We start from the raw sequence: 14,464 nt of genomic DNA, 5'->3' as shown, positions 1-14,464 counted from the left end.
AAAAGGGCCCCAGAGAGATCTGTGTTACTTTGCTGTTTGGGGTTTTTACTTTTATCTCCTGTTCTTCTTCCCTGGAAAACACCAAGTTATCTGATTCTGCTTTAATCTTTCCAACAGAAAAAACCACAAAAACATAAAAAATTAAAATCAACAAAGAACACATTAGACACTTCACCACACTATGGAGCTGCAGGCTTGGCTGTGGAGTCTGGACTCCACCACAACAGACACTCTATACCAACTCATACTGAAGTACTAGGAAAAGAAAAGAGGAAAAAGAAATGAGGAAGAAAGAAGGATGAGTAAAACCAGATGAGAGGGAAGGTCACTATTTAAATTTTCTGTTCTCAGCCCTATTCCATTTATGGGTATATAAAATATCTTTAATCTTCTATGTCATTAACGTTTTAGGGGAAACATGAAGAGAAAACAGAAGACATAAAAAAAGTATGTTTAGGGCTTCCTTGTGCATACCATAAGTATGTATGAATTTCAAGTATTCCAATCCTAGTGACAGCACCCCACTCCAACTCAGGGAAAAAGTTTTGGGGCTTTTAAAGCAGCATCTTCCAGTGCTCATGATCTGAAGTGATTTGCCAGCTTTGAAGTATTCTTGTTTAATTGAAATCCTCATTTTCCACTGACTTACATTGTGAAGTATGCTTGACCTTGACAGAATTCAGCAAATGATCTCCAGGGGGTAGGATTACTGTTACATTGAAACATCTCCTGTACCCCTCTGAGTGAAACATCAGGTACTTGTGTAAATTATATTAATCTAATTAGTCACACTCACTAGAAAGATATAATTGAGAATTCAAATGGACACTACACCAACCTCTCTTTACACATCACTTTGCTATATAAGATACAGCAATTAGTTACTTATAATCCCTAGTTCTGAAGTCTCTTTCTCACTTGCATCCTCAAGAATAAATTTATTGAACTGTTGCACTAATATGAAATACCAATTTTTAATCTCAGTTGCGTCAGGAAATCATCATTATTTTAATATAGGAAGATTTCATGTCCTTGGTCTTTTCATTTCACAGCACCTGCATAATCTTCATTTCTGTCTAGTACTAGGGTACTAGTACTAGATGGGACACCAATGGATGCATGCCAGCAGTGTTGAAATCCATCAGCTGAAACAGAATAATTTTGGAAAGATACCGCTGGATCAGTTGTCCAAGGTTGCAGTCTTGAAAGTGAAGAACATTGCACAAGCAAAATTGGGAATCTGTATTCATCCCTTCTCAGTGTGCAGAGAGGAAGAAAGGGCCTATGCCTGAGCAGGAAGAGTCCAACACCAGTTCTTAAGACCCAGGTAAGATTTGGGAATGTTCTGATAGCAAATTCCTTCCCCAAACTCAACTATATTTTTCACAGGGCCCAAAACCAAGCAAAAGATTTAAATTTTCATGTCACACAAAGAATGAACAGCCATTCCTGAAGTTGCATTTAATTAGAAGGGGTGTGGGAGCACACAGTGACCAATACGCAGCTGCCACCAAGGAGAGAGCAGCACTGTGATAGTTTGTGTTTCTCTCTGATGTTAGAGTTTAGCTCATAATCCAAAGGGAGGGGTTTTTTTCCCTTGCAGTAGAGAAGTTAAATGCTTCAGTGCTCTGTGGGGAGAACAATGTGACAGAGGGTATCAGTAACATTATTTTTGGAGGAATGCTGGAACTCTGGAATAAATTCAGATCTGCTGGATGAAAGCTAATGGAAAGAAATCAGCCCAACAGCCTGTAGTCCATGTTGCTTTATGGTTAGGTATAAAACATGCTGTGCACTACAGTACATTCCCTTACGACAAGGAAATGCTAGACTAGAACCTTGCAGAATGAAGGTCTGTGAAGGAAACCAATTTAAATATCTGAACACACTAAAATATAGATGAGAATTTATGATTTGTTTCCAGGAGAGCAAAGGGTACATAGACTATGGTATTGGCTTACCTCAAGCTAATTGCATCATCACAGGCCATGCTAAAGCTGATATACATCCAAATTCTTCCTAGAAGATAAATCAAACCCAGCCATTATATACACTTCTGCTGTAGCAATACTTGGAAACAGGAGGGAGGCAATATTCAAGGTCACAGGCCACAGCCTAGAAGCTTGTCTGCAAACTGAAGGGGGTGATGGGGCTCAGCTCCATGTGTGCACAAAAGGCAGAAAGCCAACAAACAGCCAGCACAGCTCTGAAAATAAGCAGAAACACCACGCTCTTTGGGGCACAGAACCACGGGAGGGGCAGACTTGGAAAGAGCTTGTTTTACATTCAGAAACAAAACTATCTACACTCTCCTGCAAGTATAAAACAAGATAATGTGCCATAGCTGATTCACAGGGGTTTCTTGCTCTTCTATCAGAAAATACTTCTGCCAACTCCAAATTTCATCCTGCTACTCATGCAAATGAAGAAAATTGTGGTTTGCTTTTAATGTTTCTAGTGCCTGGTCCAACAGCAGTTTGTATCCCAATACTTGGCCAACTCTATTAGCTGCTTGCTACATAGACCAAGGAGGACAAAGGTCTTCCCCTGAAGAGCACAAACCTTTGGAACATGAGGAATGAAAGAATCCAGCAGCACAGTTAACTTAGTTTAGTTTTACTAAATTTTACCTTACATGCTTTGTAACTGCTATAGGGACTTGCACTTACAGACTGTTTATTCTGAAGTGGGTGATGGTGGTTCTTCAGATTATACATTTTGAGATGTTTTATTCCTTATGCTCACTACTTCCTCGCTAAGAACTAGGATTTGACTTCTCACAATGGTTTATACTATAAGCCTGAGGGAGGAAAAAATCCATTTTTCTTTCTGTGCTTCAGTTAAAGAAGGAAATAAGTAACATGAGCCATGAAAGGACTTTGATCCAGAACTAGAGAATGTAAATGCTTTACAGATGCCAAATAAGGATGTTTCCAAAGAAAAAGAAAACAAAGAATTTTCTACCCCAACTCCTTTTCATTTCCAAACAAGGTAATGGAAGAATTTTGTAAGGTTTTGATGGAAGCTCCATTTCTCCAAGAGGTTGTTCTGTTTTTAATAATCACATACATTCATCAGAATAAACAGCTGATTGTTTTGACAGGGGCTTATTGTGTTCCTGTGAGGAAAAAAAAAAATTTCTTTAGATCATGAGTGTCTCTTAAAGCCTTGCAGCAACTGGAGAGAAATGGTAGAGAGGCAGGAATCCATCCTTAACTGCAATGACATTGGTGAAATTCTAATGACCTGCCTGATGGCCATGCTGCCTGCATGGTACATCCTAGGGAAGTGCCCAGCACATACTGACACTGGTGGAGCCCTTGGAGAAAGTGCCATGGATAGGAAGACCCTGCGGTTGATCAGTTTTATTTGTACTGGATTTTTGGATAGAACATAATCTTGCTCTGACTAACAAACATCAACATCAGTTCACCTTGCACATTCTTTATGAAAACCCTGCCTCTGTGGGTAAGAACTGCTGAGAATCTTCAATAAAAGAAAGATCCAACAGACTAAAATATGAAGCATTTCCTACTAAACCCTATCTTGCCTCTAAGAAATGAGGATTCCACCCTCTATTTATTTAAATTGGAACAAGGAAAGTCATGACTCCAAGACTGAGTTATATTCTATTCAATTTCCTTTTAAATGGATTTGTCTTTCACTGTAGAAGACTTTTAGAGCTCATACAATGTGAGTATCTGCTCTATGTTTCTAAAAAATAATGTGACTTGCTCCTTCTGTATGCAGAGTACAATAGTTAAAGTTCTCCTGGCATTGTGTATTCTTATACATGTGTTTTGCACAGTATTTTGACTGAGCAATGGATGGAATAAATAATTCTCAGCACACGTGCCTGGTCCCCAGATAAAAATCTATAGATTCAGCCCATACAGATGGGCCCTGCACTTGCATAAAGCCCGAAGCACATTCGTACAATTCTGCACGAGTGCAGATGTCTTCCTTGATCCTCTTGCAAGATCAGAAGATTGGGTCAATGGCTGTGCTCCAAATAATGTCACCATTAACATCTCCAGAGCCACGGATACAGCTACAAGAATAAAGCAGGTCAGAAATGAGCTTCTAAGCTTATGGTACAGCTGCCTTACTCCCCTCTAATTCCCTAAATCCCAGAGCACAGTGAGAATGAAAAAACACCTTGCTGGTAGAAAAACAGTGCCACAAAGCAGCCAGTGTTCAGATATGAGAGATGAATGCTGGAGTTCAAAAATGTCAAACCTGCGTGTCTGGGGAATGGCAAGGTGAGAGCTCATTCTGTTCTTTCTCAAAGCAAAACTAAGTGAGTGTATCAGAATATAACTTTTTTGATTTATACTTCACATTAAGAACAAATTTATGCTTGTATACTAGTACTAATGATTTAATAATGCATTAACATCTTAACTCTGCTGTCCAGCCATGGCAGAATTAGTGACTACTTACAATAAATAATGTTACAAATCATACTCCTATCACACAGCACTTCCTGGCAGGTTTTGCAGTTCCTTTAGCACAGGAAACATGTTTCAGTAGGGTATTTCAGTGATTCCATGACTTTTTCTGTTGACTACACAGGAAACTAATTTTCCAAACAGTATGTTACAGACTCAAACCCACTAACGTGGGAGAGGGGAGGAGAACCCAGTCAGAGAGGCAGGAAAAGCCATGTCTGTATTACTGGGATGCTCCCCACTAAACAGCAACATCTTGAACCAGTATGCCAAGTAGGGCAGACTGGTTTAATCACCATGGTCTGCAATTCAGCGAGAGACTCCTTCCTAAGTCCCCCACGTCACACCACTGATTTGCCAGCAGCTTAAGATAGCTGACAGCAGGCTGTACTCTTCCTTTCCAGCATCAGGACAGATGGCCTCAGCTCACTCCAGCAACTCAGTTCAGCTGCTATGAAAAAAGAAACACTAAGAAGCATTCTTATCACAGCAATGAGACACAGCCAAGCCCTGGAAAGGAAAGGGAACCTGCCTCCTGGAGGACAAGAAGCATTGTTCTGTCACAGTGAATAGCACCAGCTGGGCTCTCAGAAGGCTTTCTACAGGCAGGCTGCTGGGAAGAATTCACACCCTAAATGCGCCTTGCAGTAATTTACCCCAGACACAAATAAGTGGTTAAATTTTCAACAGCTACTAAAATGCAGTATTTCCTAGAGTTCTTGAATGTGAAAGACAATAAAACAGATTGATCTGCTTCAATATCTCTAGAAGGAAGAGGAAGAGATTGCAAGCATGGCTGACGGCTGGCACAGCTTCCCCTACTGTGCACAGCCCAGGTGCTCGAGCCCAGGGAGCAGCGTGGCCTCAAGTGACTCTCTCAAGGTTTACAGAGGATTTACCAGCTCAGTTGTGGCTTGCAGCTCTCCTGGTCTCCTCAGAGGTCAGATCCTGACACTCACTCCTGCAGGCCCTAAAACCAGCACTAACCCCTTGTCTCCCAAGGATAAATGCCTTCTTTCCACAGAAACATCCTAGTAGAAACCGGGGCTAAAGGGCCAACTTCCAGTGATGTATCCTAGAATGAAAGAGAAAACTGCACAAAGTACTGACATCCAATGCGTACACAACGTACAGGAAAACAGCAGATAAAATTAATCGAATGCTAAGTAAATTTTTCCCCTCAGAACAAGGTAACAAGTGTCCTTTGATTTACTGAAAGACCCCCTTGACTCTCCTCAGGATGGTTTCCCAGAACTGGTACTGTGACAATTTCTGCAATGGAGACACAGCAAATACTCTGGCAGAGCAGGAAGCCCCAGTATCCTCTACTGTGCTTTAACCACTATGCACTGTTCCTTCTTTACACCCACACTTGCCTGATTTTAAGCACACAAGTCAAACTTTTGACAAGACAACACACAAGGTGTACAAGACGGTTCCACATTTTAACTGTAAATTAGAAGAGCAAAGCAAAACTATTTGCTTGTTAAGACCCTTAAGTTAAGAACTGGACCTAGACGTTAGATCTCCATCCTCAGGAAATATATTCTGGGGTAAACAAGAAAACACTTGAGCTAAACATAATGGTAGCTGGTACTTGATTAAGATAGCTGGAGTTTTATTTTGGCTTTAAGCCATATAAAATGGATGGGATGTAACAAGAAAATGATCCAATTAAAGATGAAAACCATATAAGTAAAACAATATAAAAATTCAACAGATGAAGCATGTTTAAAATAGAAAGTTAGAAGTAATTTCTCATCAGTTGGGGTGTTAAGAGAGGAACAGAGCAGGGTTGAGGATTACTACTTTTGTTTATCAGTGGGAAGAACCCACATTCCTGAAATAGGAGAGAATAAATAAAAGGATTGCTTGTGTTCACAGAGATGATTTGCAATGGTAATGGAAGTATTACAATCAGATGCACATTATTTCCTATGGCAGGGAAAATTACAATCCCCAGCAGCAAAACTCCAGAGGTAGATAACAAGGCAGCATCAAAAATTTGAAAGAAGGCAAGAACAGAGGCAAAACCTTTAACAGATGTGTGAGGAAGTTCTTTGATACCTGAACTGCACAGGAAGTCTCAAAACATCTCCCGGACTGCAGTATCTGTATCACACAGGCATCCTACAGTGGCAGCAAGGACCCAGGCTGGAAGCCTCTGACACTGGAGAATTCTTCATAGGCCCTGCTTGCAAAGTGATTAAAAATAACCCAATGAAAATGGATGCAATTCGAGCAACTAGTGATACACACTAAATTGTAAATGTGGTGGTGGTTGGACATTGTGCTTTGGTTTGGTTTTGTCTTGTTTTTTTTTTTTAATCACTGCATATCCTATAGTAGATGAAAAATTACTGTGGTATGTGACATTACACCAGCATGAAGGAAGCAGAGCTGGCAGCTGACAGGCTGTCATGAACAGCAGACTTGCTTTTCTAACACCAACAGAATAATCAAAGTATGAAAACATAGTAACTCCAAGAAGTTTGTACTGCAGGTCTGTCTCCAGGGACTGAAATGCCCAAGAGCTGCCTCAACACAGAGAAGTATAGAAACAAACTGTAACTGGCCATAAGAGAAAAAGTAACCTGTATCCAGGAGCATAGACGTGTTTTTTTACTTGCACATGGGAATGTAAATGCATCTTAACATGAGAAGATAGAATAACTGGGAAGTTATTCTCCCATCTTCAGACAGTGACTCAGAGAAAGATCTTAATATTTATAAGCCATATGAATGCTCATGCAATTACCAAGTGTAACTTCTACAAATAGTAAGCAAATACTATGCATGACAGCATTTAGTAATAAAACATCTCTGTTTCTGTAAACTCTGCAGAAGTGTCCCAGTAAAATCTTACACACAACACAGCAAAGTCAAAAAACCATAGGGTGGTGATGACTAGCAGGGAAGCACTTTGGACTAAGACAGACTCGCTTCGCAAATCAAGAAGCCCACTTGCCTCTTCAGTAGAATACCAGAGTCAGCAAAAAGACTGGAAAAGTAAGGTTGTGTTTCTTGTATGAATCTTGGCCAGTTGCTGTCCCAGGCCTATCATACTCTGTGTGGAGGTGGCAGAAAATTTCAAACACCATCCTGAAACACAGAATAACCACAGACAAGAAAAGCAGTTCTTGGGAACACACCACCTAATTAAGATAGCCAGGCTTGGCATCAACTAGTTGTAAAAAGTATACTTTACCTTAGCACCAACAAGTTGTAGAACATGTTTAACAATGTGTTAGCTCACACAGGCAAAATCACCCACATCAACAGGCACCTCTAGCCTTAGTTTGGATGCTAACCAGGAAGCCCAGTTTCTAGAACTACAAAGCTGCACAAGAAGCTTCTCAGCAACCACCTAAGTCCTCCTTGAGTCACATATGAATGACTCTTGCCACAGAAAAGCAGGTGACAGAAGGGCCTGTGCTGCAGACCCTGCAACTGGAGAAGTAGCTTTACACCTGTATTCCGATGCACTGCTCCAGCATCACCTGGGCAAACAGCAAAAGCTGTGATCCAGCCTCCTCCTGCAGGAGACTCCAGCTGCAATACAGTTTGGAGCTCTAATGGCAGTTGCAATTTTGCTGCTGTGTAGGTTGCAAAATGACCCTACAGCTTCCCACGAGGAAGTCATTTTCACCATTTTCAAGAGAAAAAAAAACAAGCTGATTTGCAAAGTGTGCTGTCTCCAATTTTTTAAGCTTTAAATGAAACCTGTACCTGAAAAAAACTGCACTTCTATTAAATGATGACTTGTCATTTTATTTTGTGGATGCCTTACACTAAGTTTAAGTTACCATGGTTACATCTTTCACAATAAATATACTACTAAACAGGAGGGAATAAGAAACAATAATGCCTTTGATTTTTTTTTTTTTAATATCAGGTGTTTGTCATCTTTATTAAGGCACTGACACAAACTGGAGAGAGACTTTTAAGCTGCAGAGGGACTTTATAAAAGGGCATGGAGTGATAGGACAAGGGGAAATGGCTTTAAACTGAAAGAGGGCACCTGTGAAGGTGGTGAGGCACCAGAACAGGTTTTCCAGAGAAGTTGTGGATGCCCCAACCCCTGGAAGTGTTCAAGGTCGGATGGAGCTTTGAGGAACCTGGTCTAGTGGAAGACGTCCCTTCCCACAGTGGGGGGACTAGATGATCTTTAAGGTTCCTTCCAACCCAAACCACTCCATCAGTCTATGAAGATTGGTAGTATCATGTAACTGGTAATGGTATTACAGCAATATTAACATTAACATTTGTATACAGATTGAAGTGAGCAAAAAACTGCCTGCACTCACTGAATATTACGTACCTTCCAATCTTGTCAAAATGAACTTAGGACCTAATGTTACAGAAAGCTCTAGCTCTATCTCAGCAGGGTTTTTAAAAACTAATCTACACATCATTGTGCTAATTCTGTGGAATTATAAGATACATCTGCAAACTAATGCAGAGAATAATTAAATGATTTTGTATGTATTTAACTTGCTTTTATTGAGTGAGGAAACAGCCTTTTCTGAAGGTCATTTCTTTGGTCTTAAAAGCTGTAACTCAAGCCACCTGGTTTTCATTTCCTGCCATATTCCTTCTGTCTCAGCTGCATAGTGTGCTAAAAACAAAGGCTCCATTCTTTAATTGTGAATATCAGATGCCTTTAACCTTCATTCTGTTGTTAGTGCCTTGGAACGTGAAAAAGTTAATACACAATATCCTCTTTTATTAGCTAAAATAATAAATGGCCAGTTGAATTCCTTTTATCAGCTGGGCTCAAGACCTGCAGACCCTCAGAGACTTAAAGAGTTCAACAGAGACAAAAATGTATGGCTTTCAAAGCAAAATCACTGTTTGACCACAGTACTGTTCTACTGTTTTGGATGACAGGCAGGGATTGAAGGTCACTGTTTCTAAAGTTACCTAAGAAAAGTCTAGAAATAAGTCACCTCAGACCCTGTCACCCTATGGTGGTGAACAGCTGTCACATCTGGTCTCAATCAACAGCCAGGAACAACAGCAAAGGGTGAGCCTATTCCCAGGCTTGGATCAGGGATGGTTTTAACAGAAACCACTGGTTCAGAGCAGCAGGACCAGTGAAAGATGGCATTCTTCAGCAAGAAACACAAGCCCTCAGAGGAAATGAAGCACAAGGGGAATGACTTGTACAGCTCATTGAAGAATTTTATTGGCCAGCCCAGTGCAGAAGATGACTGCTAATAAAACAAAGAAACATTTGTCTATCAAGGTGACCAAAATGTCTCCTACCTCTGAAAGGAACAGATTTTGAGTGAAGAAAGAAATGTCCATAGACTCTGAACTTTAAAACAAACAAATAAACAAACAAAATCCCTTTCCATCAAGAAAGCAAGATTTCAAAAACCCAAAATTCTAATTATGACCACTGGTAAGTCACACTAATTGCTTTGAGATCCATCTGATAGTATCTTGGGATAAACAGATCAGGTCCATTAATTTACTCCCTCCTCACTTATTCAGAATTCATAAAACATTTGCTACTCTTTAGCCTACAAACAGAACAGCTTATTCATAACTTCCAGAACATTTGGCCTGGGGCTCATGTAAGAAATTAAGCAGCAGCATTCCTTACCCAGTAGTGTGCTGGATTCCTTAACCAGGCTTCTGGGCAGCCTTTACAAGCCCTGCCATGGTTTCCAGGGGTACAGCTGGGAGGGAAATGCAGGGAGGGCTGCACTTCAAACCACACAGGCCAGAAGAACCACTGGAGGCCAAGGGGAGCAGAAATCTTTCCATTACTACTGGTGAGATTCAAGACTCAGCAGATGGCATCACACTGATGTACACATTTATACTTTGGATCAGAGACTCTCACATTTACATCTTCCATTTTTTATTAAACTGACAAAAAGTGAGATTTTGCACTTGGTCCACAGATGTACATTAAGTAACAGGCAATCACTTTACTTGCACATCAACACTTCCCACATTTAGTGAAGAAGCACAAATTGAAAGCTGTTTCCCATCCCACCCCAGTCTATTAGAAACGAGAGTATTCATTACAGCAGCTTAAACTGAGGGAAAATATGTTGTTTAACTTGGAGAAAAATATGTAGAATAATCAGTGTGATGCAACACTGGCTGAAACTTGATTTCACAACAGTCAGTGCACCAAAAGGTTTAAGAAACTGGTCTTAAGAGACAAACTTGTAAAAAGTAACAGAGAAAAGAACTTGTACCATGTAAACTCTGGGCACGTAAAATAGATAAGGAAAACACTTTGGTTTTGTTTGACTGTAAAGCTAGTAAACAGAATGCATGCCACAGTGATAACATTCTTAAGGATTCCTAGCATTTATTGTTATGATCATTCTGTTTATTACAACCATACCAAGCTCCAACCTTTTGTAACACGGCAGAAGCTACTTCAGAGTCAACCATTTTCAGAGAGTGGAATTACTTCATTGACAAGAACAAAATGTTGGGAGTCTGGCTAAAAACTGAGGACTCTTACATGCAATTTTACTTAAAAATTATCACATTCATACTTGGCTGCATAACTCTTTGAAATTCTGTCAAAAACCCTCAAAACCTTATTCTGGGCATCAAAGTTCTGTTCTTGTGAAAACAACTGCCACTCCTTAAGCCATCTCAGGATCTCTGAAAAAAAGGTGAATTAAACTTGACCTTATGTCTGTAACAACAACCAGCAAAATACTTTCAGGGTTACTTGCAAACCTTTATTTATGAATCTGAGCTCAACAACTCTGCCTCAAGCAGCAGCTCAGGCTAGAAGTTGTGCTGTGCTTGGAAATAAGCTTTGCAATGTTCCCTCTGGAGGTACACAGAAAAGATCACAGAAAACTTCAGAACCTGGCATCCCATTTCCTTGTCTGGACAGAACACTGTGACCAACTTCATCTGACGCCTACAATGACTCCACCCTAAGATCAAGAAACTGAATGTAAAAAGCCACTTGGACAGGCTCCATCTCCACTGTGCTTGGCAGGGGAAGAAGCCGCGGGCTGGAAAAGAAAGACCAGACTATATTTGGACACTGTACTCCCTAGTACTTTCCAAAACCATTAAAATTTGGTAGCTATGTTCCTCCAGACCCCCCTGTACCTGGCCCAGCCTGAGCAGCAGAATCAGAGTGAGACTTTTCCAGCAGAGTCATTTTCCACACGTCCAGGAACTGTTGCAGTTGCAAGGGCAACCTGGATGTCAGGAGGATTTCCCTTCAGTGCTCTCACTGCCACCACTGCTATTGTGCCAAGACATGCAGGGTTGAAGGAAGTCTGACACGGGGGTAAGAGTGCAGCTCTCAGGGCAGAAAATGAGAGATGCAGGTTAGAGAGATCCATGGAGAAATGAGATACAAGCAAAATGGGTACAACAGAAACAGAACAGTAGGAGTCAAGGAGGTGTATGTGTGCAAAATTAGATCAGAAGACACCGAAGTATAAGCAATAAAATGCAACTAAAACCAAACATAAAATTGAGGAAACTTTAGATCCTTATCTTCAACTGCTCTCTGAAAGCAGCCTGGACAAACAAAAAAAATTCTCCCAAACTTTTAAGATTAGCGTACCTTAAGGATAACTGCTAGCCTTGGCTAATTTTATCTCCATCAGTTCAAGCTGTAAAGGGGCATGGGCATCCTTTGATGGAGTAGTTTAGACTGTAAGGGAATGTAGGTATATGCAACTGTTGCATCCTTTTTTCCATGAAAAAGGACAAACCAAAAAAATCAGATGCAATCAGAAGCCACATTAAGTGGTAAAATATTCTAAACTAGGAAGAGCCCAAGGAAGTATGGCTTACATTCTCCTAATTCACTGCCCCTATCCAAATGTGTAATTTTAATTAATCTTAAAATATAGATAAAAATACAAAAATCACATACCTTTTGTTTTGTTATAGGCCCCTCCACCTCTTTCTGCATACTCTTCAGAAGAATCAAGTGTCAGTGAAGCTTCTGTCCATAGAGCTTCTTTAGCAACTCATTGATAAAGTTAAGAGCTCTAAGTAAATCCAGAAAGGGGGTTGGAGGACAAATGCAAAGGAACTTGGTTGCCTTGAAAAGAAAACCTAATTAAGGAAGTTGAGGGATTGTCTGGACATGCAGATTTTATGCTTGTTACTTGTATTTATCAAATACCACACTAATTCTGTGATAAGGTTAACTGCTCAGTTGCCAAGCCATGGCATGTCTCCCATTTTATAAACGAGCAGCAAAACAGCAGATGTTTTGCTCACTTTGCCTGTTTTTCTACATTAATGGCACAATTGTCCACTAATGGAATTTAAATAGTAGTGATCCAAATCCTTCCATTCATTTAAACTCTTTGGTCTTTGCTGTTCAGAACCAGAAATCTGCAAGTGAGCACCAGCTACCACCTCAGAGTAAAACTTTCCCATTCATTAATGACTTTAGTTTGTACCGGAAAAGAAACATGTTTGCCTATAGGTGGACAGATGTCACACTAGTATATCTAGGTAATTATTTATTTCCCCCAAATTTCCTCCTTAATCTTCCCTCTTAATCAGTGTGGTTGCTAAACAACAAAAGCAAAATCCTTTACAAGCTGCTGGAGACTCCCAGAAAGTCACATCAGTCTCTGATACAGAGATGGCTTCTGTAGGTAAGAGTTCCACAGATCCACAAAGTCTCAAGGAGGACAAAAATGCTTCCTGATGACTCTGCCTATCAAGAACTGCACTTAATTAAATACTGCCATTTCAAACCCTTTTTCTTACCAGATACTTGGGATAGCAAAAAACCCACACGTGAACATCAGTTTTATATACAATTCTGTCTCATCAAACAACTCTCCCTCCCTTTTCCCTCTTTCTCAGGAAACAAGGGAAACATTGCATCTTCCTCAAGAAGACTTATGAAAGTATTTTTGAGATTTAAAAGTGATGAGCTTGAAAAATACAAAAGTGAGAACAACTTGAAGTTGCTCCCCTCCACCTTGAGAAAATGTTTATAATTTTACTTATTTCTAAGAATAATGAATTTGCTGAGACCCACTTAGAAGTCAGGAGCGATCATCCATTCCTACCTGTTTCAGAGCTCTCTTTTGGCTCATCTCTCAAAACCCTGCTTTTTTTTCAGCTCTCCTCCCTCTCTACTGGCACTTGCTTGATTCTGTCTTGCAGAACTACTGAAGCAATGAAGATGGCAGGCTATCTGTAATACAAACAACACTATTCAGCATCAAACCACTAGAAATAAACTAGAATGCACCTTATTCTCAGAGGAAACAGTTCAGCAATAAAGACTTCAAGAAGTTGCAGCTGGTTTTACTTAGCAAGTTCCACAATACAGCTCGGTGCTGAAAAAAGCAACTTCTCTCCTTTCCTAACAAATTAGTACCTCTATTAACAAAAGGGTCCCAAGTTGCTTTTGTGCCATCCCAAACCCCTAACAAAAACTTATGCCCTGAAAGGTAGGGTGAAATTTTCTTATATGCTGAACAGTTAAAGACTCTCACATTTATGTAAAACAGCAGAGAAGTCAGACAACACCACTGCATTGAACTTGGTAAGATGGAAATGAATCACTTGAGTCAAGGACTTGTAGAACAAGGTGTCCAATAGCCAGCTACTGCCTCCTGTTACCTTACAAACATGGGGTAATGCACGCTACTACCAGCATGATTCATCCTTGGGTTTTAGGTGGTTTACTGTCAGACAACAAGACCTTTTTCTTTGTAGTACACACACAAAAGGCAAAAAGCAAATGAGAAAACAGAATGCTATTCTTAGAAACTGCCTCATCTAAGGTGCTGGGGACTTAACTTTCCTAGCTCTTTAACAGAATTATAGCACAGCCTATAAATATTTGGCTTTTTAAACATAATATGATCAATATACATAATTTTCACAACTGATTCTACAAATAACATTTACAATAAAACTGCTTAACTTCTGAAAATTTAACAAGCTAATCAATGCTCACCAGGATACTGCAGATGAAGCAGTTAACAAGCAAGTAAATACTATTTTTTCCATGAAAATAAGCTGAT

At 40.0% G+C, this 14,464-nt stretch overlaps 1 long non-coding RNA gene across 1 annotated transcript; it reads left to right on the top strand.

The window, feature by feature from the left end:
* The first annotated feature begins 1,058 nt into the window (after nt 1–1,058).
* Nucleotides 1,059–7,542, top strand: LOC108445440. Its single transcript, XR_001860291.1, has 2 exons — nt 1,059–1,327; nt 4,856–7,542. It is a non-coding gene; the product is annotated as an uncharacterized LOC108445440 (long non-coding RNA).
* Nucleotides 7,543–14,464: the final 6,922 nt, after the last annotated feature.

The sequence above is a fragment of the Corvus brachyrhynchos genome, unplaced genomic scaffold (genome assembly GCF_000691975.1).
Source record: "Corvus brachyrhynchos isolate BGI_N302 unplaced genomic scaffold, ASM69197v1 scaffold370, whole genome shotgun sequence".
In the NCBI taxonomy this organism is placed as follows: Eukaryota; Metazoa; Chordata; class Aves; order Passeriformes; family Corvidae; genus Corvus; species Corvus brachyrhynchos.
The sequence above is the reverse complement of the archived record's forward strand: the minus strand, read 5'-3'. Positions and strand labels throughout refer to the sequence as shown.